Genomic DNA, 26,307 nt, shown 5'->3' on the forward strand with positions numbered 1-26,307 from the left:
CTTAATCATGTCCTACACGTTTGTTTTCGTGTATTCCTTCCACCCTGAACTCCTCCACTTTGACACCCAGTGAGTATCTCAATATCCTCCCAGACCTCTGCTCTCCAGCTCCTTGCTCTTTATGTTCAGAGGGACTAGTTAATACGCACTATTTAGAGAAAAAATAAATCCATTTTATTTTCCAGTCCTCTTCTAATGGGGATCTGAAACTTGCTCAGTGATACTGATTGAACAGATTTATCTGAGATAGTCTTGCAGAATCAATTCAAGACTTGTGTATTTGACATTAATTCTCAAATTTTTAAACAGAGCCATCAGAGATACATTAATGAATACAGGGCGCAAGATCTTAGAAAAACCACATAAGCTTCTCAGTCCTATTTTATGTCCATTTGTGTGTTAATAAAATGAACTGGAATTTATTGAGCCCTTCCCAGGTGCAGACACTTCTCATGAAACTCCATTACAAATATTACAAACTCAAGGAAAAACTGTGTTAACTATATCTTTGACAGCTGAGGAAAATGCTTTATCAGGAAGCTGATATGGTGGGGGGAGGGGAGGGAAGACATATGCTTAGGCTATAGTAAAACTGTGATCTTAATCACACCAGTCATGAGGGAAAATTTTAAGTTCCACCAGCAACCATAACTCTGCCAACTTATGCATACACACTACAACAGGCTGCTTAATTAGGTGATCAGTTTGACAACCTACCACAGGGCAATATGACATATTACTTAGCTAATAGACTAGAGAAGTTGATTTTATTTTTTATTAATAACTGCTAGTTGCAGACATACTATTTTATATGATTTTCCAATGTCATGTTCATGTAATAAAAAACCCAACTGTAATAAACACATAGAAGTCAGGGTATAATTCACTACTGCCACTCCCTTCTCTGTACCAGGAAGTTTTTAATAAAAATTTATTCCCCAACCTTTTACCATGCAATGAAGGATGCCCACCAGAAGGCCAGGATCTTTCCCCAGTGTAAGCAGCCCTCGTTTTCCTCATTCACCCCATGAAATCCAAGACATCTACAAAATCTTTTTTTTTTGTTTCTTCCATTCAACATTTCCAGTAGTCATAACCACAGATATACTTCACCGTTTTTGTATTTCAATATAGAAAGCAGAAGGACGTGAATTGCAGACAGAATAAAGGTTATGAGATTTGAGTTGGTAATAAACCATTTACGCCTTTTTATATTTTAGTTGCAAAACTGCTGTCAGTTCACTGGCAGAATATTACTCTCTTTACACAACAAACAGTGACTTGTATATTGTTGAATAATGTAGCACGTAATTTCCTCTTGTTGAAACGAATGGCGAATTATTTATGATCATGTCTATATGGTATTTGTCTGTTGTACATAAATGTATACCAGCTCTAACCACAAAGCAGAAATCAACATCAACCTTTTCAAGCTCCTTGGCCAAAAGCAATCCTCCTTGTAAATGTGAGGATCTTTGGGAATCTCCTAAGTAGGAAACACGGATATAAGAGATTACACACAGTGGAACGGGGAAAAAAAATGAATAGCTATCTTAGATTTCCATATGCTCCTGCTGAAGCTGAGGAGACCTGCACCACTGTTTCAAATCGAAGCAGACTCAAGCTAACAAATACATTATATGCAACAGAGAACTTAATAGCAAACAGGTGAAACCTTTTCCTTGCTAGTTTCCCTGTGCAATTCCTTCTGCATGTAAGAGGAGGACCCATCAGGTACACAGGCTGCAGGATGCCAGAGGGAAGGCTGGCAGGAAACACTTGCAGGTATCACAAAAGCAAATGGCACAAGGCAGAGCTGCCTGCTACAGCCTTACAATAAACTGCTGAAAGTGCAGTATCCACCGTGTCCTATTCATTGCCATATGGGAAGCTAAATAGGGTAAAAAGATAAATTCCACCAAAAATAAAACATGCAAGATTTTTCATCATTCACATATTTTTGTTCACTATACAGAAAATATTTGAAATTCTGTTTTATTTCTTTTAAATAAAAAATTCATAAAATTCCTCCCCTTTCTCTTAAAGGATTGTGAGGGAAGACTCTAATCAAAATGGCTATAAAAAGAAATTACTTTCATATGCTCAGTCATATAACTAAAATTCTTCTCCTCTATGAATAAGATAAAACAGATGGAATAGATTTTGCATGCACACACATCTTCTGGACATCTAAGTGTATGACCTATTTTTCAGGTCACCAACCTTAATATTTAATGTGCTTTCCTTTGTTCATAATTCCTTAAAACAAAGATAAAACAAACTTTTGCTAATACTCGTAAGGCTAAATTTTATACTAGCCTTGTTACTTTTAATCATATTCAGCCTTTCCTACTACCACATGAAAGAGTGGCATGCTGTTAACCTACTATAAACACACTTCAAGTGCACTAGTAACACATTTCTCAGCTTGATGTATAACTGTTTCTCTGTTTGATGTCAATGGAGCTACAGCACTTTGTTTCCCCTCTTCACACAATGTAATTAAAACGTGGAACTCATTGAGGCCAAAAGTATGAATGCATTTGAAAGACATTAGCCAATCAATGGAGAATAAATCTATCAATGGCTGCTATCCTCAATTCCCTGAAGCTAGAAAGGGATTGGGATAGGAGAAATCTATTAATACCTGTTCTTACACTCTTTCACTAAGCACTTATTACTGGCCATGGCCAGAGGCAGGAGAGAGGGACAGAGGTATCTGTGCCAGTTGAAGATTTGAGTTACGATTGTCCTGTTGAGCAGGTCACAGCCTGAAAATATGGATGTGTAAGACAAGTTAGAAAATAATCCGCCAACTCTCAGGTTAGATGGGATGAAGCCCAGACAAAGTGTGCCACTCAGCTGCAACTCCCACAGATAGGCTCTGCAGTCTCACAAAACACATTTTCGTTTTTCTTTCTGTCCATTTTCCTATTCCCACTCATGTCAGGCATCACGTCAAGGATTTGTATGTTGATGTGCTTATTAGAGCTGAGAAAAATGGTGTCTTTTTGCCAAGGAATCTTATTACTTCTCAGCAGGAGTAAAAAACTAGAACTATTAATATGTGGAAACACAAGAGCACTTCATGTTCTTGCTCTGTTGCTTCCTCATTATGGGAAGACCTTCAGACCTTCAGCTGCTGTGATGTCTGTTATTTCTCCATGTGATGAGAAGCAGTTGCACCACGAGACGATACTTCAGCTGAAGCATCACCCAAAGCAGACATACGGAACATCCTCTGCAGCAGGTAGCCCTTGCCCCCCTTCTTTTTCAAATGAAAGCTACAGATGCTATAAAAATAAGGATAAGCAACTTTAGCAAAAATTTAAAAAGAAGGATTAGGCAAAAGATAATACTGCCGGATCTCATCTGGTCAGTAACTTCTGAAGGAGCACATGGCTCCTAATTTAATAATATCTAATGTCATTCTTTCAGTAACAGCTATGTTGTTTTATCCATAGTCTCCTAATTGTTTTCACAAATCTGAATAAATATTCTTACTGCCTAAGTGCCTTCCCTGTCAAATCAGGAAGACTTGTTTAATTCAAGTTCTCAGTTTGCGCTGCTAATGTTTTTTGAAATCTCAGAGCAAAGCTGTTCCCACACCCTCCATGAACACCCCAGAAATGAACTTCCCTGTGGTAATATTTCACTCTCAAGAGCTCCTGTGAAGACAGGGCTGTCATTAGTCACAAAAAGATGTAGGTCTCAAGTGAAATGCTGCCCACAACTATACTATCATAAACTTTCCATGACTCACATGAAGAGGAATGGAAACATGAAAGGGCAGAGTGAGGCTGGTAGAGCAAAACCTTCATAAAATTTTCATATTAAAAAAAAGCAATATTTAGTAGCAGTGCAGCACAATCACGTAATTCCTTTTCCATTCCTCTATCACCCATTGCAACGTGGCCCGCGGCAGCCCTGTTTCTCCCTGTGCAACAGCAATTCTTCAGCCTGTGCAAGATATGTTTATGACCTCTGGACACATAAAAAACCTGCAAAACTTTACCATTATGAATACTTTTTAGCTAATTGAGCTTACTGGAAGGGATAAGGATTGAACCAGACTACAGGCTGCACAATGATTTTGCTCTCAGACATGGCCTCTTCAGAACAAGCTGAAGTATTTGTACAAGTGTAGTGAAGTATTTGTACAGCGTGAGGAAGTTCATCCTGTTAGTGGGCAGGTTGTACCATTTTAATAAATAAACAGTACAAGTAATAAAAACCTGACCAGAAAAAAAAAAAAAAAAAAAGAAAAAGAAAATTAGCTCAGGAAAGGAGAGGAATAATCATAGATTTTCTCTGTCCTGCTTATTGTACACATTTGGCTCCTCAAGTTAACATTTTTGGAAATAAACTTTGCCTGAACTCACATCTATTTACCTCAGAGAAACCAACAAGCTGCCAGAAAGAAGATATGTCAATAAAATGAGAATCATGAATCACTGACCTCCGCAACCTCCTTGCAAAAAAAAAAAAAAAAAAGCTATTGCAGTGGTTTAGCAAAGCAGCAGGACTCATTACAAAGCTCACCAACCTCCTGCAGACTGAAGTTACGTAAAGCTCCACTATTTGCTTAAAAAAACTAATTAAAAAAAAAAATCAATAAATGCAACTCCCAAGACATTATATAAACCCACTACAAACATTTTTAAGGCAATCACTTGAAAAACAGTCACATTTTAAAAGCTAGAATATGTGGTCATAACCCATGATTATACATTCAACCTGCTGAACAACTGCTGAACGCTTGTTCAAGAGTAAAATATTCTTTAAAGGACCTGGTTCTGAAGCCTTTTAAAGCCAAAGAAAACCTCCTGAATCACCACTGAATCAGCAATCTTGCCTAAATAACAACTGTGGCTTATTCCATAACCCAGCTGGTTTCTTTCTCAAGATCTAATCCAAACACGCTCTGCTCCTTCCTCATCAATATACTTCCAAAGAAAATGTGAGAATGGAACAAATGACACCCTCCATTTGCAAAAAAATCAGCAAACTCCCCTAAAATCAGCGTAACAGTAGTCGTTTCAATCAAATAAGGACCTACTCTTATTATTTCTGCTGCAATGCTCAGGAAACAGTTACTGAGCTTGAATCACCACTCAATTAGGGCATAAACACTGCCTGAATAAACAGATTATTGGAAGCAAGGGAAAAAGCGCAGGGAGAGCAGGAAGGGAAACAGGAGACTGTCCTGGATCAGCTACAGCATGGTCATGCCTTCCCCCAGAAACCCGTTATTACATCTAAAGTCTTGTGCAGGTGCCTAGAAATTACCAAGGTCCAGCTTCTTGTGCCTGAAAGTGTGAAAATGTGAAAATAATAATTAAGCTTGATATAACCCATTTTTAATTTAAACTATTTTTCAGCGGAAAAAAAAAATCACTAAAAAATTTAATGACTTCTGTGTTGTTTTTTCTTTCTATTTCACCCGATTTAAATCGGTCTAGAATCAGACCCATCATTTATTTTTGGGCTACTTGCAGAATAAAAAGTCCAGACAGGAAAATAAAACAGAACCAAAGCCAGCCAACCTCTGGCCTACTGATAAACTCCAAACTATATTATGGTCTCCTAATTAGATCTAAACTAGCATACAGGTTTAGAAGATAACAGACTGGCTCCTCCACATTTAAGACAGGGATGAGATCTCGCCAACAATTCCTCCGCAGTAACACCTGCCGCAGATCCACACAAGGTGATTTTCCAAAAGCTATTCCCATGCAAGATTTATACCGAAGGTTTTATGAGAGCTGAAGAGAAGCGTAGGGATTTGGGGCATCAGCACTGTAATGACTTCTCCAGAAACGCAGGTCTGAAAGCCCTGGAAGGAAAAAAGCACCACTGCCAGCTGCCTAACCTGTGGCACCACGTGTTCCAAGCACCATGAATCCCTCACCCTGTGTCAGGGTAGAGCTCACACCAATGTATTTAAGTCCTTACTCTTGTACAAACATGGAGCAAAATTCTGTTCTCATGTATTTATAAGGATGCTCGGAGCAGAATTTTGACTACGGTACACACTGGCTTCTCAACTCTTGATCAAAACTTGCTGCCTATGATGTGCAACATCTCCAGCAATTCATCTTTTCACTTCACTTAGCTTCTATTCATCTCACATGGTGTCTTGCTACAGAAACACTGACGGATTTACATTGAATATGAAAAAATTTCACACTGTAGAAAAACTTTGTCTTTACATAAATTACTCCAGTGCATGTCTTCTCACAGAAAGGCCATTTTAAGCCAGTTTCAAAACGCATTATGCATGGTCGAAGTGTTTGGGTTTTGTTTTTTTTTTTTTAATTCTCATGGTAACTGCAAGCAACCTCCCAATATATCCTACAGAGTCCTTGAGGTCATCTCATGAAAACAGAGATAAATCAATGCATTCATCCTGTGGGGCTCACAGATTCCTCTCCCAAAAATCTGGAACTAGATTAAAAAGTTCTGCTTTTCAGAATACAACCAGAAATCACATCTATTTAAGAAAAAAAACAGTCAGTCCCTCAATAAAATGATTGAATCACTAAGAGCCAGAACAGATACAAAATACTGATGCTAATGGAGTTAACTTTTACCCCTTGCTAAGAAAAAGTGTATTTTCTTAAATCTCCAGAAAGACACCCAATGTCAAAAACAAGATGAAGACAAACATAGAAGGTTAAATCACTTATTCAGTGATTTAATATCAGGCTGAATTTGCCATATTTATTTTCTTTTGTTATGTAGCAAAAGAAAAAGAACCAAAGAGCTCACAGTAAAGGGATCACCTGAAATACAACTTCAGGTGCACAGAGTGAAAGTGATAAGGCTGGTCTTGCCACAAATATTTTTATTACATTTTTAATAAGATCAAACAGCTTCCCAACACAGGATATCACATTACTTTACAATAATATAAATTATTATATTACCTACATGCTCTTTCAAGAAATAAATCACACTATCATCCCACAAATCAGCCAAATACGTGTTATAAGTACTAATGCAACAGGGAAACACGAAGCATGAAGGCTGAATCTGTTATGAAGCTCTTCCACTCCAGATATTTTTATCAAACAAATCTAGGGGTTTTGGGGGCTCGCAGGTGGCAAAAAATATCATACCTAAATACAGTTCCTGTATGCCCTGCAGTCAGGCTGTAATCAAAAATAAATAAGTACTTACCTTCAGAAAACTCCAAATGCAGAGAATTGGTCTAGTATTGACAGAGTTCACTTATGAAATGCAGGCTATTTTTTGTTATGCATTTCTTTCTGACTGCTGCCCATCCTGCTTTATTTTCAGGATTCCAAGTCTGCTTCATTGTTTCAGTCCCTGGACAGATATTGCTGTAATTTACTCAAATAGCTCTTCTGGAGCAACTTGCTCAACAGAGATATGGGTTTTCCCTTCATGTAAAGCTCAGTTCGGTGAGGACAGCACGCTCGTTTTCATCACCTTACCTGAACATGGGGAAATTGCTCTGGACAGCCAATTTCTCTGTGTCGGCTACAACGTGAGGTTCGAGTGATTGCCTTAGATTTAGGCATCTGCCATCCACACGTTTAAGCTTAGGTGAGATGAACACCAAAGCCTCATTGTGCTAAAGAAAAATAAATCTTCACATTCAGAGTGCCAGCTGACTTATTTGAGGAAGAGATGCAGAGCTAGTGTAGCACAGTTGAATTTGCAGGAAGAGAACTTTCAGTGCTGAAGATTTATTTTAAGCACGGGTCTTTGCCTCTTGCATTGATTACTGGTCAGAAAAATGTTCTGAGAGTATTTCCAATGGTCCTGCCAAGCATTTTCAGCCTCGGCACGCTGCAAAATAGTGGGCATTCACAGTTATGTTACTCTGATTACCATCTTGTTCTTTTTACACATTTGATTTTACTTCATTTTAGCAGCTGCTACCTCAAGTTGATTTAAAGTGAGAAACATATTCTCTCCACCATCTGAAATCGAATACTTACTGCCACTTTGCAAATGGTATACAGTATGAATTGCTAAATCTTGTGGGTTGTGAGAGATCAACTGCTAATTTAAGGTTGCTTTTGAGGGATGAATAACATTATATGGAATAAATAGAATATGCATAACGTAATGCCTTCAGTGCCTGTTTATCTCACGGTGTGGTAAAATGTTTTTGCATGCAATAATGCAACCAAATGATATCTACTAGACTTCATTTGATATACCTTCACACTTCATAAATAAGCAGTCTTTCTGAAGGGGATCAGTCTATGTGATACTTAACATTGCTTTAAACACAATATTGTTGTGACAATTCTAGAGCAACATATATGCTAACAGCTGCTCATTTGATTTTTAGTGACTGAGAAGGGATTTTCCTCCACCTCCAAGCTGAATTTTCTCCATAAACTTTACTATCTTAGCACAGTCATCTGAAATTTTTTGTAATGACACATATGTGGTACCTTCTCCATGCAACATACATTAAAATGGATGGAAAAACATATCTCATCTGTACTTAAGTACCGTGTAAGTACTTTTTCATGAATAGGGCATTTCATCTTTCATCTAGTGCTGAGTGGGCGAAAGGAAACATACACAGCTGCATCCTGAAAAGACGAATTCAGTATTAGAGTCTGTCATTAAAGTTTCTTGTAAATTCAAATAAAAATTAGTCAACAAAAACTATTCATTGATGCCAAATCACAACTGTGGCTTTGTTTCAATACTTTTAAAAAAACCCTGTGTTCCAAACTTCATAGTAACTTTTATAAATGTTCAACAACTTTAATTCTTTAAGCAACAACACAGCAGATAAATCTCAGCCCGTTAAAGTACCAAGAAACTACACACTTGTTCCAAAGTGAAGTAGACTCAAAGTCCAAGTGGAGATACCCAAAAAGGCCTAAGTATTCTCAAGAAATTGCTAATTAGTTATCTCTGTAAGAGTAACACAGTATCACCAGATAGAATTCCTGCAGGTAACTTCTGGCTACAGTTAATTAAGCAAAACCTTTCTGATGGAATATTGCTGTCAGCATTTTAGGAAAGTGCTTATTCTGCATAAGTCAAGCAACATTTACTTCCAAAGCCTCCTACCACTATTCGTAAGTGTTTCATCGAAGGCTTAGACTCCATCACTCACCTGTATCATGTGCTCTTTAACTACACAAAAGTGCAATAAATTTTCAGTATCCAGCTTACAAGATACCATCATTTTGAAGATGTTTCTGCATGGCTATACTCTGTTTTCTGTTGCTAACAACACATATCTTTATAGGCAGAGCACATACTTGATGTGGAACCTAATGCCATTTGATAATGGATTAAACTCTCATATCTTTACATCATCACAGCTAAGGAACAACACTTCTACCACAAACTTCAAAGAAATTCAAATATCTTCATTTACTGACTTCCACTATTACAAAAAAGAGAACACGTTGCATTCTTTCACCAGCCTCTCAAAAAAATCACAGCTCTCGATACCATTTTCATAACATGGTAAACTCCAGCCCAGTAATCTTGCAACTGCATGAAGACCCCCGTTTACAACAGTAACAAAAAAAGAAAAAAAAGCCACGCTATGTATGGGACCCAGTAACTACTGTAATATCCAGAACAATGATAAGATAAATCTGTTCCTTAGCCACTGAGTCGCTGACTCCCTTGACTTGGCTGCGTATTCCTGCAGGTTTTGCCCATGTTTGGCTTCAGTATACTTGTTTTCCACTTGGAAAGAACACAACCACAAATACCTTTTCATGCTTTGCATTGCACTTAGCTGGACTGCTGATTGTAAACAAACAAGATAAAAATCTGAGAACTTTCTTTACTGAATTTCCATGAAAAGAAACCAGGAAAAAAAAACAAACCAAAACCCCAACTCTGCATAATGATTAATGCATCAAGAAAAATTTGGCATGCACTCCCTCACACCCTGCCTCTTCAGCAACATTTTCTGCAACATAAAGGCAACATCTAGCCTAGCAAACGAGATGGCCTTTATTTGTGGCACAGAGGCAATCCCAAGCAAGCTCTCTAAGGGACTTTTTTCCCAATGGAGATGTTAATTACTTAGCTTCTGTTGTAGGGAGAGTGTCTCAAACTAACCTTCCACTCTTCCTCTGCTTAAACTGCAGAGGGCTCAAAATTCACTTTTTAAGGCCTTGCACTGAGAAATTGAAAAAAACCCCCACCCTTGATGGAGCTCCCAGATGGCACAAGTGCCTAATTCACATGGTGGTCCTTATTGACCCCTACCTGAACACCACTTGGGTGCTATGTAGGGATGCCTGGGGCCGGGATGCTCTTGCTTGCTCTGTGGGACAGACTATCTCCTGAGATGGCCCAGAGGATGCAGTTTCAAGGAGGAAGGGTGAGCAACTGTTCTCAAACACTCTGCTCCAGCCAGAAAGCTCTCTGCTGAAAAATCTTTGTGTCCCTGGGGGTAGCAGGGCACAACTCAAAAGTGAACAGCAGGAGGTAAAATGCTTTATTTTTAAACAGCAGTGCTTATTGATATATTTGGTTCTAGACAAGTAGAGGAGGGCATGGAGTCACTTTAGGACTTTGCAGCTGAAATCAGATCGACACTAGTTCTGGAGCTCGGGCTCCACTTCTAGAAATAAACCATTTACTGAAGCAATTCACAGGAGAAATCTAAAGTGACACAAACTCCATCAATTGCAGTTGGCAGTCAGCTCTGCAAGAACAGATGCATGACTGTTAATGATAACCCAAAAAGCTTAGTTTCTAGTGCAGAAAAATTGAAATAGAGCATTGACATCATAAAACTCTGCAGAGAACTAGAAGCATCTCCAGAATATGCCCCAAAAAATACTTTGCAAGGACCTATAAACTCCAACTTTGCCAGAATTAATATATCTAACCAAAAAACATCTCCAGAAGAAATACCTCCCAAGTATTGACATGCATTTCCATCTCTTAAATTTCTCTGTTGCCAATAGTGTTTACTCTACCTTGAGTCAAAGACATGAATCTTAGATTTCATGAGATTAATGTAATAACTTGGTTTAGGCTGTTATTGCACTCAAAGCCTTCAGACACGCAGGAGACTAAGATGACATCAAGAGTATACAGATGCATTTGGGGGGGATATTTTTTATGTGAAGTAAACTAGAAATTCCTTAATATATGTCTGCAGAAGGGACTACACCAAAATAAAAGCTTACTAGGGTGTCTTAGGGCTGGAAGAGATGGCTTCCAAGCCTGTTTATGGTTTCTAAGCACTACTATATAATACAAATAATAACACCAAAGAAAACCCCTAAAACACTGTCAATAAGTGACAACACAAGCATTCTAGGAAAGCAGTGTTCATCTCTCAGAAGTGACACCCAGCCACTACGAAACAATGATAAATAAAATATTTACATTATATGCAGATAACAGTATAGAAATACGCTGTATTTGGCAGTGGAAGAGTGCGGTGCAGCTCATAGAATCATTAAGGTTGGAAAAGACCTCTAAGATCATCTAGTCCAACCGTCAACCCAACACCACCATGCCCACTAAACCATGTCCCTAAGTGCCTCATCTACACGTCTTTTAAATACTTCCAGGGATGGTGACTCAAGCACTTCCCTGGGCAGCCTGTTCCAATGTTTCACCACTCTTTCAGTAAAGAAATTTTTCCTCATGTCCAATCTAAACCTCCCCTGGCACAACTTGAGGCCATTTCCTCTTGTCCTGTCACTAGTTACTTGGGAAAAGAGACCGACACCCACCTCGCTACAACCTCCTTTCAGGTAGTTGTAGAGAGCGATGAGGTCTCCCCTCAGCCTCCTTTTCTCCAGGCTAAACAACCCCAGTTCCCTCAGCCGCTCCTCATAAGACTTGTTCTCCAGACCCCTCACCAGCTTTGTTGCCCTTCTCTGGACATGCTCCAGCACCTCAATGTCCTTCTTGTAGTGAGGGGCCCAAAACTGAACACAGTATTCGAGGTGCGGCCTCACCAGTGCCGAGTACAGGGGGACAATCACTTCCCTACTCCTGCTGGCCACACTAATTCTGATACAGGCCAGGATGCCATTGGCCTTCTTGGCCGCCTGGGCACACTGCTGCCTCATGTTCAGCCAGCTGTCGACCAGCACCCCCAGGTCCTTTTCCACTGGGCAGCTTTCCAGCCACTCTTCCCCAAGCCTGTAGCGCTGCATGGGGTTGTTGTGGCCGAAGTGCAGGACCCGGCACTTGGCCTTGTTGAACCTCATACAGTTGGCCTGGGCCCATCGATCCAGCCTGTCCAGGTCTGCAGAGCCTTCCTACCCTCGAGCAGATCAACACTCCCGCCCAACTTGGTGTCGTCTGCAAACTTACTGAGGGTGCACTCGATCCCCTCATCCAGGTCATGGATAAAGATATTGAACAAGACCGGCCCCAAAACTGAGCCCTGGGGAACACCGCTCGTGACCGGCCGCCAACGGGATTGAACTCCATTCACCACAACTCTCTGGGCCCGGCCGTCCAGCCAGTTTTTCACCCAGCACAGAGTACACCTGTCTAAGCCGTGAGCCGCCAGCTTCTCGAGGAGAATGCTGTGGGAGACGGTGTCAAAGGCCTTACTGAAGTCCAGGTAGACCACATCCACAGCCTTTCCCTCATCCACTAGGTGGGTCACCTGGTCATAGAAGGAGATCAGGTTGGTCAAGCAGGACCTGCTTTTCATGAATCCGTGCTGGCTGGGCCTGATCCCCTGGTTGTCCCGCACATGCCTTGTGAGCGCCCTCAAGATGAACCACTCCATAATCTTCCCCAGCACCGAGGTCAGGCTGACAGGCCTGTAGTTCCCCGGATCCTCCTTCCGGCCCTTCTTGTAGATGGGCGTCACATGGGCAAGCCTCCAGTCGTCCGGGACCTCCCCCAGTGATGGGGGAGTGCAGCTGATGCATCGAAGTGCAGCACCAGAGACGATGGTTCTGTTAGTGCCTCAAGTTCAAAGAAATGTGAAAAATGGGTCCATATCGACCTGTTCCATCAGTAATGCTATTGAGTTACGCCTACTTTTTTAATGGTCACCAAAGGAGCAGTATGGTTTCAGAAATAGGGCATTGTAGAAGTTGGCCCATGCTCAGTTTCCTTTAACACCTTCCACCCTCAAGAATGCTGTTAACAAAACACGGCATTTGCCACAAAAAGCCATATCAATCATTGTCTTCTACAAAGATCACTCCACGCCCACATCTAAAGACAGCAACATGCAATAAAGTGCCACAAAATGCCACGTCTTCCATCAAAGCTTCAGGAATGCGACTCAGCAGCCAGCAGGAGCAGTTTCGGACACTGCAACCCCTCCACCCTGCGTTACGTCCTCTACAGCGGAGGTCCCAGAAAAACAAAGCTGCCCCCACCTCACCGGCTCTGCCTTGCCCCTGGCTTCAACAGAAGCAGCTCCAACACCAATTCAGCAGCCTTGTCACCCAGATGCGAGAGCCTCCATGAGTCTGGGCAATGAAGTTGTTAGCCAAATTGGTTGTTTTCATTGTTTTTTTTAATCATGAATTCCTGTGGTGCTCTCCCCTTGAAAAACATCCACCCTTTGGCAACATAATTGTTCTATGAGATCCTCTCTTTGTCCAGGGGGAGTTGGCAACTCGACTGTGACAATCCCCTTCTGCATCTCCAATGTGTTTCCATAGAGCAGGTCCGGCTTTGCACAGCTGGAGCAGAGCTTCAAACCAGACAGAGCGAACGGGGAAGGCACCCAGGGATCGGCTCTTTGGCCCTGATGGACAAACTCTTTCTAGTGGACAAAAATAAAACCTATTATGTGAATAACTGAGTCAGTCCTGCTGCTTTTATAGCAGTTACTTCACCAGTATGTGAAGAAATTAGGCATGCTAGAAAACCATTCATCCTAGGTATGTAAGAGAAATGATAGTCTCACTACTGACCATTTGATTTAGTTTACAACTTTCTTGCATGTTTAAATCCTGAAAAATGCCTTCAGCATCCAAAACATTTATAATCAAAGCAAGCGACTTCAGAAGTTCAGAATAATCTATAAACTCAGAAAATTTCACAGTTCTCATTAAGTGAAAAAATAAATTATATGCTGATATTATACCCCAGTTTCTTTATTGCATAGCTCAGTGTTATAAATTAGACTTTGATAATAATAGCAAACCAGAATAAAACCTTACAATTATATGCTTTTTCTTCCTTTACATATGAAAACTTGCCTTTGAAGTTACTCTTATTTTTCCTCCTAAAGTTTACTTGTACAGGGCCAAGCTACGCCAACAACACTGATCTGGAACAGACAAAATGTATTCTCCAAACATGAACATTTAAATACAACATATATATTATTTTATTCATCTTTTTATATAGAAGCTTCTGTCCAACCTGAAAAACTAATTAAATGAGTAAAGGCAGTAGTTTCATTGCAAACATTCATGCCATACACAGCAGACTTGGGGGGATGCTAGGGTGCACTCAAATGTATCTCAGAGTTTTGTTAACGTCCATGTGCATCAGATCCTTGGGGCATGGACAGTACTCACTTTCTTGGAGTAACTCCCAACGGCAGATGTCAGAGCGCTTTTCAAAGGCGCTTTTCAATTTGTGGATGACAAATGACAGAGTACTGACATGCGTTACCTGTACTACCATATGGCATAAAATGGTGTAAGTCCAAGAAAAATCTAGATCTCCTAACTCACCATTCAGAATCCCATTACATGGGGATTGACGGACTTTGAACAAAATTCGGATATGTATTGTACAACATAGAAAGTCACTGGCAATTCAATTTCTAAATAAACCACCTAAGGCAGACAGCACTGAATCTGAAATTCCTCCAGTAACCATATTAAACAGGGCGAAGTTCAGTCCTTCCGTAAGCTTAAAAGACAGAGAAGGTAATTTTTCCAAGCTCTGCTGAGCTGCCATCGCACTCCCCATCCCAGAGCCACGCTGGGACCCCACTGCACGATGGCAGCAGTGAGCACTTGCCGGGGCCAAAGCTGGCAGGTGGCATTGTCGGGAGCAATGGTGCAAGACCTGCAACGAGGAAGTGAAACCCTCCGTCTCATAAACAACTCTCAGTTAAGACACTGGAGCCCTCATTAATATAATTGGTTTCATACTTGCTGCTAAAACACTAATTCGCTCCATTTCTATTAGTTAAGGAATGCTTTGCTCACCTCTATTTTTGCTCAAGCATAGAAGAAAAGGGGGGAAAAAAGTCTGTCACGTACTCTGCCTGCAGTTAGTGAATGCCATGCTAGAGCACATTTTTCACCACAGATGAAAAATGAAGGTAGGTAGTCTTTCAAAACAGCTGCTCCTGAGGACTCAAAAGGAAAATAATTTGGAGAGCAACCCTCACATCATTCACTTGGAGTGATAGATTTACGTCCTCCAACCTGCATGAGATCCAGAGAGCAACTAAGACTCCATCCCAAACTGAAATCCAAGGTAGAAGACACATTTAAAATGTAAAAACAAAAAACAGTGCTACCACCGAGAAAAAAAAACGGGAAAAAAAAAGCGGGGGGAAAAAAGCAAAAAAAAAAAAAAAAAAAGCAGTAATCATCACCCTTCAGGAAATCACTCAATTTTCAGTCTTTCTGCTTCAAGTCCAGAAAATTAAATTTCCCCTTTCTAACGGTGCCGCCTTTGGGTACAGACCGAAAAATAAATGAGCACGAGGCTTATGTGACCATGGAGCAGAAAGAGGGTCTGCACCTGTCAGTTTAGCATCTCTGGTAATAGGAGGAAAAAACCACCATTGAACACCATGACCCAGATCACAAGCCCTTTGGTCGCTCTCACTGGTGAGCAATTAGTCATTTCATCCTGCTCACTGATACTGCTCGTTGGGGTCGGGAAAAACAGCTTTGTGTTGGGTACCAAGTGTTCCTTTTCCACTTTAGAGATATATCCCCATCTATCCGTCTATCTTTATTCACACTTTTCTTTGAAGCCTTTAAGCCCTGAGGATGAATTACATTGTTCTATAAGTGGATGCTGTTCTCTGATTTTAGAAGTGTTCCTTCCCCTGTCTACACGTACTTCCACCTTGCTTTCAGTCCTGCATGACGTTAAGACTCATCTCACTGCTTTTAACTTGGCTGAAGATGAATATATATTTAAGGCACTGGTTAAAGTGTCTTTAATGATAGTACAGTTCATAACAAGAAAACTGTTCTTTCCGTAAAATGTACTTTCATCCTTTTGAAAATTTAGTAACCCTATTAATTATTTTCTTAAAGACTGAGTTTCAAAATGTCACTGCTGACATTTAAGGATCATAAAAATGCAAGTCTATCTTATTTGTGAGAAATTAGTCTATACAATCTATTTTAAGATGAAAATATTTATCAAGGAAGACAGTTGCTAATTATGAATACAAACAGAAACAAAGCCACTTATAGAAAGTTGTTTTTTTTTTTTTATCTTTTACATACCAAGGGCATATTTCTCCCGAGCACAGTGGTGCACAAAATAAGTGACATCTGGCGGCTATATGCTGTAATAAAATAAGGCAACTCATTTCAGTGCTATTAACTAATTCAGTTTTTAAGTTTAATGCTTCTTAGTAAAGCTTTTTAGATGTTTTATTTATTTATTTTGACACAGATACTTCTGAGACTCCTAGGCATCACAATCCCTATGCATGGTGACAACCACTGTTATCTAATTAAAGTGGAATTGTCATATTCACATCAGGAAAAACATGACTCCAAAAAGGAATTAGCAAGGCATAGCAAAACAGCACTAAGATTTAGCTGGGCAACACCAGTGAGAATCGTACAGAGCCGGGCTATAAGAAAAGGCTGCACAGATTTTTGCAAAGGAAATCCTTCAAGTGCTCAAAGTAATTAATATCAACCCAGGTTTCTCTGAATTGTTTTTCATTAGATTTTAATTAAACAAAAAAGAAATAGCTGCCATTTCCATTCTGAGCTTAGCAGCATCCTTTTACAAATGTGAAACAGCCTTTCGGCTTTTCGTACCTTATTGATCCTCAGCGATGGTCACGTCTAATCCATCCAAGCCTCCTGCACCTAAACCTGCACTCCAGACATAAAGTAATTACAGCTCCCCTTCTAACTCCTACCACCCAGAAATAAAGTTCTCTTTTAGAAAGCTGTAAGCCTCTCTTGGGTAATTAATAAATATACTGTCAGTCAGCTACAGTTAAAATTACAAAATTGCTAGCACTGCAATTTCAAGGCTTGTAACACCAATTTCTTCAGTAATAAGTACTTATGGAAAAAAATCTGTAAGCACTATCTAACAGAAATCAGATGAAATATAAACAGACTCTAAATATTTATCAGCAGAGGAAGTTCAAAAATATCCCTGCAAAAATAAAGCGGATGGCAGACTAAATCCAGAGCCATTGAGCGTTCTTCGAAGGATGTGCTAGGAGGAACTTCATTTTCAGTTTGACATCGCTAAATCAAATTAATTCCTTCCTCCTATTCAATTGCTACATAAAAATCCTTGATGCCAAAAGGACAAAGCTAAAAATGTCTCTAAAACCATGCCTGAATGCTGCACTTGATGCAAAAGACCGCCCAAACTCCTATCCACACAATGCAGTAATGCAATACTTTAAACAGAGTTAGACTTTGGGGCTTTCCATCACTTTTAAGGCCTAAATATCCTTAACAGGAATGTCCACCTGCACGGTCAGCTTCCCTTATCACTGAAATGGGCACACGTCTGCAGTATCTCAGTAAAAGGGGACCTCTGGGTTAACACAACTACTGATATATTATTTCAAAGAGAAATATTATTTCCTTTTCACATACCCTCATCCCCACCAGACATTATCTTCACCTTAAGACTTCCTGGCTGAACTAAAGAACATATGCACAGAAAAGTACAGCTGAATGACTTTAGCTCCAGTCACTCATCACGAAGAAAAATTTTTAAGATCCCATTTCAATTTATTTTTTTTAAATCCTGTCATGCTGAAGTCAGCGGGAAGACATTTCATTGACTTTAACGAAGCCAGAGGTTCATCCTGAGAATTGCTGTTTGGAATGAACACAGCATTTGTATTATCTCATTTGAAACCCTCAATTTTTTTGTTAAATGCAACTTAATGATATTTGCTATTTCAGAATTATTTGTTATCTTTAAAAATACACAAAGAAGGTTATTAAAATACTGCAGTGTAAAATTGTTAGTGATTATGGTTGGGATATTCTTGTTTCAGTAACAGGCAAGTATTTTTAATGCACAAATATGCATTATCATAACATTTCAGTTCATTTTCTAATACTGAAAAGCCTTAGAATCTAGGAATTGTAATAGTCCAACAAAAATCACTGTTGATATTTACATGCTTACCTGTATTTTCACAGTACATTTTTTAGTGCTTTTTCTTTTCATTTATTATCCAATGTACTAGTACAGCAAGATAAAAAATTGGAAAACTGGACAGATTACCACACCCACTTAATGGGTACCATTAAAAGAAAAAGCTATCAATACTCAGCAGAAGCTTTTTATGCATTCCCCTGTATTACATCAAAATGAGTTATTGCAACATTGTAACTGACATCAAACAACAAGAATACTCAATTTTTAAAGCTGTATGCAGAAATAAGCAGCAAGTGATTTGAGGCCATCTAAGAAGGATATTTTACCCAACGAGTTACTGAAATCTGTTTTAAAAAAAATAAATGTAGTGGGGACTTAAGCTAAAAGCTACTCACTGTCAAGTACTAGAGTGTTAACAGCAGACCGCTGCTTAGGTTTACCAGCCTTACCACTACAGCCACAGACTTCGCCAAGCAGAGGACTCTGAACTTCTCCAAAACAACCGGAAAACATTTTCAGTGCCCACAATTTGGAGGAGCCAGATTCTGGTCCCCCTTATACCAGTGAAAACCAAGAGCTGAATTATTCTTGATCTACTCTAATGCAAGAGAAATCCACATGGGATTTCCATGGATACCAATATATATTCCATTTTACTATGCTGTGTATTTTTAATTTTGCTGATCTCCTTAGCAATGTTCAAAAATCTTCTCTGAAGAGTTAAACACTTCAGTATTTAAAATAGCCTGATGTTAGACAAATGAATTTTTCCTCTTTCCTATAATGAGAGGTATGAGCTTAGGTTCCACTGTTCCCTTCTGTTCACCTCTCACATCTCATTTCTTGTTGAAACTGTTTTAAAGCTGGTATAAATAGCTTTGCAAAGTAATTCTAATACTAAATGTCAAGAGCGATAGTGCTTTCATTCTGATTTATCCTTATCTGTTCCTCAGGCAAGTTAATCCTCAACCTGAGATACTGTTTTCATAGCTCTATAATTTATGAAATTTTTCATCTAAATTATTTACTTTATGAATGGCTCCGATGAGTTGCTCGGGGTGTAAAGCTGTAATACTCAATGCTGAAGTGCTCAAGAACACATTTTTGTCTTTTCAAATGAAGAGACCACCACTGTAGCTCGTGTTGTAATTTCTATCGGTGGCCTTTAATGCACAGCTGCGTTTTTACCCAGTGTTTTTATCTGACCTCTGCACTTGCAATAGGTGCAGTTACAACCCAGATATCACAGTGTTATCCCAGGCTAGAGCTCCAGGGAGCCACAAAACAAGCAAAGAGTCCCTGATCCTGAAGCACAACCTCACAGTGTGAACCTGTATTCCTTTGGGGAGCTGAACCGGCATCAGCTCTGCATGGGCTCAAAACCTGGTGTACACATGCAACCTGTTCCTCTTCCACTTCAACAAAGCAGCATCCAAAATCCCTTCCAGAAATGGCCCCAGGAAATCTCCTCAGGCTTCAGCAATCAAGGCAGAAGGATAAACTGTACAGCAGCAGTCCTACAAATGCACTAACTGGTGACTGAAGACAGCAGAGGAGCACAACTGCTAGCCTAACATGGTGAAATAGACCTATGAAAAGCTGAGCTTTCAGAGTGTTCCCTGAAAATCCTAGAAATTTCAGATTCATTATCCATTTAACTTATTTAACATTATCTATTTAATATCTACATATCTCAGTCAGAAGACAAATTTCTCAACTAACAAGTAGCCAAAATCGAAGAGGCTGGAAAGGAATATTAGATAAGGCATTTGATGAACTTGCAAAAAAAGTATTGTTTTTAAGACCTGTTAAAGAATTTTCAGGAGATGAAGCTCCCCTGTGAAGAGCTGGCCCTGCAGGCAAACCCATCTCATTATGTGATATACATTCCTAATAATCTATTAAACTATCCTTCTCCATTTCCTCCCATTTCTAGGTTTACACAGCCAAACCTCCTGGCTGCACCAGTCAAACAGAGTCCTTCTCTTTCTTTGGATTAATAAATTCTGGCACTCACAGGCCATTATATCCTAGCTTAGGCACAGCAAGGTTAACACTGGGCTCTTACATTTTCTTCAAATCATGTGCAAAACCTTCCAGAATCCTGATTTGTATTACTTTTTTCCTGAGGTCTCTCTTATTTCTTGGTATCTCACTACTAATTTGGTGCCAGATCCAAAGTACTTTAATTAAGTGCTTTTTTCCCCATACAGCTCCAAGACCTGAACTTTAACTGGGCATGTAGAGCATATAAGGACATTATCATCTTCAATCATCTGAAATCATCCAATATTGCAAACTCACATCTAACGTGTTGCCCACTTTCATAGCACTCTTTCAACACTACCATCTACCAGGCTTCTTCCATCCCCTAAGTACACGTTGCAGATGAATCTTTATTATTTTTCCTATATATCTTACAGAAGTTCGCATTATTTCAAAGCAGTGTTATCTTGTTTTCTCTGTACATCTTTGAACCTTACGTTTTATCTTCACTCTTTTTGTTTGATCTCACAGTTCTTCCCAGTTAAAACTCACCTGTAACACAATGACTGCCGTTATTTGAAAGAAATGTCCTTCCCTATATGCCATGCAATCCTGAGAAGTTACCGGGTCTAACTTAAACTTGGCAGATTTAAGCCATGCACCAATATATGCAAAAAAATAATAATACAAAAGTCTTTTTCAATCTCATCAGGTTTTCTAATTTTCTGGTACGATAGCAGGGTACATTCACCCATACTGAACATCAAGGTTTTTTAACAGGAAAAATATCTCCTTGTGAAACATATTTTTCCCTACTGGAAGGCGTGAAACTAATGAAAAATGTCAGTTTTAGTATTTTGCTATTTAGGTATAGATCTGCACCTTGTACAGTGAGGAACAACCTACCTTAGATACAGAGTTGGCATAAAAAACCACACTTATTTATAAAATGGTGTGCATATTTGATGAGTCCAAATGACGGCACATTAAGTTTTAGAATAAAAAGTGTGTATTTAGTAGTGCTTGGTATATAAAAGAATAAAGGCCTGTGTCACTTCCCTACCTCGCCATCACCACATTTCTTCACGACTATGTTCATTTCAAAGGAAATCCATTACACAGAAGGCAGGCACCGTGGCAGCCAAGTGCCTTTCACCATCCCTAATGCTGCAGGGGCTTTAGCTTTCTGCAAACCAAGGGAGGAAGGCTTGCTGCACTGGGAGCTCCAAAAATGTTTCTGGAGCTGGATTAGCTTATTTCTGGCAAGTTCATAAGGAAACCAGCGGGCTTGCCACTTTAGAGATTCGGAAAACATGCATTTCAGCCAGGTCAAGCTATTGTGGGAATTTTAAGAAGCTGGATCTGGGAATGGGAAGAGGCAGGGCAATGGGTTGGGGTCGGCAAGTCCATGACCTCTGGCGTGCTGCCACAGGGGGACAGAGGTAGAGCACTGGGACAGAGCCTGCCATGGACCACTCACTCCTATTCACATTCATCATCACATCTGGTCTCTCACCACCACCACAGCTGCCTTGTCATTGCCATCAGCCACCGGTACCCAACTGGACATCATTTTTCTTTGTTTCTTCTCGCTAGGTATCAGGCACATTACGTGGTTATCTCTTCTTCCAAAGGATGCCACGGTCCTTAAAACTAGTGCTTACAAGCCACGTTCAACAGCTGCTGGAAACCAGGTGTAACATAAATTAATAAATATTCCATGGCAAAGCTACATTAACTGCTTGCCCCTGAAGTGCTGTTTAGTGGCATGTCAGGCACAGCTGTGTAATCAAAGGATTACAGTGCTCCCATTGCAACGCGCCTGCCGCACTCCAGCTCCTCGGTAGCTTTCCTGTCTCCCTCGCATGTGAAAACCAAATCGAGTAACCGGGACAGAATTGTAATCATGTCTTTCAGCCCGGGAAACACAAATGAAAAGGTCGTAGGGACAAACAGCCAGTGTGACTGTACAACACGCTTTCTGTTAGATACATGGACAGTCCTACATATTTTTGAGGGAATGGGTCAACAATGCTATATGTAATTAGTTAATTTTAGTGAAACTGCAGTATAAATGGAGAGATCAGTGTAATTCAAGCTGTTTTGAGATAAGAACTTGTAGAAGCTTACGGATCCCTTCCCCTCGCATGAATAGCTGTATTTAGACTCCAAATCTGGCACCACACTTCGTCAGTAAGAAAAACAGTGCACTTCACTAGAAAACATAAATAAGTAAGAAATACTAATTTGTGGGGGAAAGCAGTGAAAAAAAAATGCTCTCTTATTGGAAATCTACCTTGTTTTTCCACAGCACTTTGGATTCTTCCAGCTGAGCAACATAACTCCAGCCAAGGAGTATGGTGGGAATTCAGAGTTATCCCTCACTGTGCAAGGTACAGAGGAAAATAGGCGGCTTAAGGGAGGAATTGAAGCCTGAAGACAGCCATTAAGGAGCTCAGTTCAAACCAGGGTACAGCTCCTGTGAACTCTATAGGATGTTGGAAACTGGGTGATTCGCATCAACCGAGTATCCAGAGTAGCGCTGAATGACTTAATAGCACATTTCCTTGGAGTTTCTGATTGTGGGATATACAGCCTTTAAGGATACAGTAACTGTAAGGGTAATTACGACTTGGGAGGGAGAGGGAGTATACTGGCACCTGTTTAAGTCATGGTTTTCTTCACCCGAGTGATGTATCCGTACCGAAAGAGAAACACAGTTGGATGTTCTAACTTCCTAAATCAATACGTGATTTAGGCAAGATCACGCCGCTGCTGCTAGCTTATCTCTATAGAAAGTATATTGGAACAACATTAAAAACAGAATGGTAATACAACACTGAGTTACAACTTCTTAAAATTTTGCTTCTATGAACATATGAGGAAGCACTCAGCGTAGGAAAAGTAGTTAATAACAATTTCCCTCCTAGTCAGCAGAGGAATTTGATAAGAAATCCTTATTGGGGGGTGGAGGGATTGTAGTATTATGGTTAGCAATACCTCATGAACTTTGGAAAGGTTTGCTGTCATCCACCTAACAACTTGATCTTAAATATAAACAAATACTTTGAGAGATACTTTAGTATTGGGACACAGTTCATCTTTAAAAACATGTGTGATAACACTGAAATCACCTGGGCTACAAACATAATCTTTGCCCACTGAAACTCCGGGTTCTCATAGAGCTCCTGCCGCAGGTTGCTTAAAATAATGTTAAAATATAAGCAGTATCTTATTTGCATCTCTATGATTATGCCTACATAATCCCATCCTTGCTAATGCTGCTAGTGGATTACATAACTTCATCCTTCCACTTCAACCACATGAAATAATCCAAATACGAGAGTCTGCTTCAACCTTCTCCTTTATACAGTTTCCAGATATCTACTTTTAGTTTAGCAAAGAAGATAAAATCCATTACTGTCTTCCATTGCATTACTGGAATTAAGTGTTTTGTCATGTAAATCTCCACTGTTTCATCATGTTCCTGTTACAAACCATCAAACAAAACACTGAATTTGAGATTAGTCCTCCTATAACAAAATCTGAACCGTAAAACTATTCTGTTATTGATTTCAGAACTGCATGGTGACTGCAATTACAGACACAGGATCTAAGTGCCATTAAAAAAAAAAAAAAAGAAGGTAGTTTCACTACTAAATCTTCATACAAGTAGTTTCCTCTTTTCTGCATTCAAATTGATTTTCTTTCTTTTGTGAAGAGCCAGATGAATCCTTTGACTCAATGCCCAAGAGTGAAATGGCACCAGCAGCAGCAGAGAAGCTCTCAGGGCAAGAGATGTGTGACAACATTTTAAGCACTGACAAAAAAAAAGCTTCAAGACAACTATTCCATCGGTATTTACTGTTTATAAGTGAATGTATATATATGTGTGTGTCTGTATATAAAATACATATATCAATGTATATAAATAGCATAGATATATGAACTATACATACGTACTTACGTTGTGACCTCTTATTGATGGAAATTTCCCTTTTTGCCAGAGAGCAAGTAGTCCCCAGTTAAAGTGCAGTGCTGTTCAATTAGGCATTTGTTTACACAAACGAGCGCATATGATTTTCAGTTAAACCTTAAAAATATTTACTCTTCATGAACAGTTCCAGCAAACTTTGAGTTTTAATCTGTAATCTGCTCAGCTGACTACTCTGCTTTTTTAGTCACAAAATACAAAAGGCACGTGTTTGTTCTACAGGAGATGATAACGATTTTTTGTCTGGCTAACAATTCAAGAAGTGAAACCATTCTTATGTCATATGCAAGTAAATCAATATGAAGAGAACTTTAGGCCGTAGAACCATACAATAAAAAAAATACAAATATTTTTCTGAATATGAAAGTTTGGTAGGTGTTTAGATGCACCATCCTAGAAATACTATCATCTATTCTATTAACCTACAAATCTAGCTGTGTGTAAGAAAGTCAATTCACCGCAGAGTACGGCTGTAGTATTACAATGAAGCAGCACAGAAAAAAAAAAAAAATATATATGCCACCACCAAAGTTCAACTGGTGTATTGTTGCTTAACAGACTCTAACCATAATAACCCGTCACTGAACCTTGACTGCATTCTCAGCAAAAGCATGCTATGAAGCTATTTTTAACAGCCGACAGCTTGCATTTAAGAAATACCCCTCTTCACCTAAAAATATGCATCAGTGAAGGGCAACATCCATCCACGGCTTAATTGTAGGTAGGATGCGCTGCCGGAATTAAATGAATCTTTCAGAGAAAGCCGCTTTCCAAGTGTCTGCTCTCCCCAACCACCGTAAAACCAGCGCAATTAGCCAATGAGCAGTTCTCCGGCAGGCAGCAGGGATCTGCCCAACACAGGCAGCCCGGCGAGATGACAGCAAATTGCATTATCTTTGTCATCATTCCGTCCTCCCCGAGGCACTAACGCGCTCAGGGGCACCTTTGAAAAGAAGTGCCCCCCGTCTCCGCTCACCCTGCCGCGAAGCACCGGGGGATGCTGCACCCGGGGGGCGCCCCGAGGTGCCCCAGCCGGCACCCCCGGGACCCGCCCGCGGAGAGGGGAGGAACGCTCCCGGCGCCCCGTTCGCTGGGGAGGCGCCTCCAGGCTTCACCCTGGAGTAAGGCGGGGGGCAGCCGGAGGTGTCTCCGCACCTCCAGAGCCGGCTGCCGCGGCGGGAGCGCTGTGCCTCCGGGGCCGCCCCCCGGGGCTCCGCTCCGCCGTGCCGTGCCGTGCCGAGCCGAGCCGAGCCCCGCTGCCCGGTGGTGCCGGCTGGCCGCCCAACTTCCCGCAAAGTCCCGCCGCCTCCAAACTTGGGGATCCGCGGCCCGGGGAGCCCCCCCCTCGCCGCCGCGGCCGCCTGCCCGGCGCACCTACCTTCGCCGGCTCTGCCCCGCGCCGCGCTCGCTCGTCCTCCCATCCGCGCCCGCCGCCTCCGCCGGCTCTGCCCTGCGGGGGGGGGCGGAGGAGGAGGAGGAGGAGGAGGAGGAGGAGGAGGAGGAGGAAGAAGGGGGAGGGCGAGAGGGAGCAGCCCCGCGCCGCTCCCCGGCCGCGCTGCGCAGCCCGGGAGGCGGCGTGCTGCCGCTCGGCTCGGCCCCGCCGGCTCCGCGGGGGCGGAGGGTCCCCAGCGGTGCCCCCGGGGGTGGGGCAGAGCCGCCCTGCTGCCGGCGGCTCCGCGGGGGAGGGGGCGCGGAGCGCCCCGGTCTCCGGTGGGGCGGCGGCGGACTGCGGGTGTCCCGCCGGGCATCGCCCCCGCGGCTCGCCGGTCCCGGCAGCACCGCCATCAGCAGCACCCGCTGCCGGCTCGGCTTGCTCGGAAGCTTTTGGAAGGAGATGGGCCTCTCCTGAGCGATCCTACAGGAAATTCGAGCTGTCCCAAGCAAACGGCGTTTATGTGGAACCAGCATCCCAAATTGTGGTGGGGCAGTCGGAGGTCAACCCGAGGAGACACCTTGCTCATGCGCTGCCAGGTCTCCATCGCTTGAGCAAGTCAGGCTTTCGTGCTGCGTACATTGCCGACCCCATGCAGCACGTACTGCCATAGTCCGATTTT

At 41.2% G+C, this 26,307-nt stretch overlaps 1 protein-coding gene across 2 annotated transcripts in view; it reads right to left on the reverse strand.

Annotated features, from left to right (window-relative positions):
• CHST15 (carbohydrate sulfotransferase 15) overlaps positions 1 to 25,808 on the reverse strand; it is a 47,431-nt gene extending 21,623 nt beyond the window's left edge. Inside the window, exon 1 of one of the 2 annotated variants that reach the window (XM_076339196.1) lies at positions 25,632 to 25,808. The gene's annotated coding sequence lies outside the window, so the exon portion shown is untranslated. Of the gene's footprint in view, positions 1 to 7,460; positions 7,538 to 25,631 lie in introns of those variants that run through there. The other variant, XM_076339197.1, reaches the window with a different exon arrangement.
• Between the last annotated feature and the right edge of the window lie 499 nt (positions 25,809 to 26,307).

Source organism: Aptenodytes patagonicus, chromosome 5 (assembly GCF_965638725.1).
Source record: "Aptenodytes patagonicus chromosome 5, bAptPat1.pri.cur, whole genome shotgun sequence".
Lineage (NCBI taxonomy): Eukaryota > Metazoa > Chordata > Aves > Sphenisciformes > Spheniscidae > Aptenodytes > Aptenodytes patagonicus.